Raw genomic sequence first — 1,763 nt, 5'->3', positions numbered from 1 at the left:
GCAACTTAGTGAGACCCTGTCTCAAAATTAAAAAAAAATAATAATAATTTTTAAAAAGGGCTGTGGTTGGGCTGGGGTTGAGGCTCAGTGGTAGATAATTTGCCTAGCATGTGCAAGGCCCTGGGTTCAATCCTTAGCACCACCTAAAAATAAATAAATAGAATAAAGTTAAAAAAAATAAATTAAATTAAAAAGGGGGGGCTGTGGTAGAATGTGGGTCAGTGGTAGAATGTCTCTGGGTTCAATCCTCAGAACTCCCCTCCCCCCAAAATCACTCTATATGAAGTCTGGAATAGAGAAAACACTGGGAAAAATGAAAAAGTGCTGGTAATATAGACAGATCCTGAAATCTGATTGACATTGATTTTTATTTTATTTTGAAAAAGTTTTTTTTTCTTTTTTTGTGGTGCTGGAGATTAAACCTAGAGCCAAGGGCTTCACTCCTGAGCCATACCCCAAGCCATGATTTTTATTAATTAGAATCTTAAACGAATTTTTATAAAAAACGGATGTAAAAATAAGTAAGTTCCAGGACAGTGTGAGACAAAAAATTCCAAAATTTGTGAAGAAAAAGAATTTAAAAAGCTGGGAGTGGTGGTGCATACCTATAATCCCAACAACTCAGGAAGTTGAGACAGGAGGATCACAAATTTAAGGCCAGTCTCAGCAATTTAGGGAGGCCCTAAGCAACTTTGCAATCTCACAATAAAAAATAAAAAGGTCTGAGGATGTAGCTCAGTGATAAAGTAACCCTGGGTTCCATCCCTACTACCACACACACAAATCATACGTTAGGCTGAAAAAACATTCACGTTGGGTTGGGGTGTAGCTCAATGGTACAGCACTTGCCTAGCATGCTTGAGGCCCTGGGTTCCATACCCAGTGTTGAAAAAAAAAAATTCATGCACTGATGTCCTAACCCCTAGATACCTTAGACTATAACCCTGTTTGGAAATAGGGTCTTTACATAGAAAATCAAATTAAAATGAGGTCATTAGGGTGAGCCTTGAACCAATAGACTGATGTCCTTATAAGAAGAAATTTGTAAGAGAACATAATCTTGTAAAACAAAGTCTGGACAGACAGAGGGGAAACAGTAGCTGTCTACAAGCCAAGAAGAGAGGTCTGGAATGGACCCTACCTTCACAGCTCTCAGAAGGAACCAACCCTGCTTGGTTTTAAAGGTAGGTACTCTCATCCCTTTAATTTCTTTCTTTCCGGTTTGTGGTACTGAGGATTAAACCCAGGGCCTCTCAAACACTAGGCAAGTCTACTGAACTACATCCCCAGCTGTTATCCATTTAAAGATGTGAATCTAGGGCACAGACAGGTGGTATAACTTGTTCATCATCGGAACATGCGAAGGAGTTGGGACCAAACCCAGGCGGTTAATGATCCAAATACCACACACTGTATTCCACTAAATGCTCTTCTCTGAGTAGTCATGCTACTAAGGAAGTTTCCCCATCAGCCTCGAAATACATTTAGTGAATGTAAACCTGTCAATTATCAGCTTTAACCACAGCGTCCCACTGATCCCACTAGGTCCCCTTAGAGAACTTGACCTCAGGCTCAGGACGTGGCTCAGTTGGAGAGTGCTTGCCCAGCATTAGCAAGGCCCTGGTTCCATCCCTAGCATTGAGAGAGAGAGAGAGAGAGAGAGAGAGAGAGAGAGAGAGAGAGAGAGAGAGAGAGAGAGAGAGAGAGAGAGAGAGAGAGAGAGAGAGAGAGAGAGAGAGAGAGTCAAGTGAAGACCAAGTCAG

The sequence above is a fragment of the Marmota marmota genome, unplaced genomic scaffold (assembly GCF_001458135.2).
Source record: "Marmota marmota marmota unplaced genomic scaffold, marMar, whole genome shotgun sequence".
NCBI lineage: Eukaryota > Metazoa > Chordata > Mammalia > Rodentia > Sciuridae > Marmota > Marmota marmota.
This window is presented reverse-complemented; position numbering follows the sequence as displayed.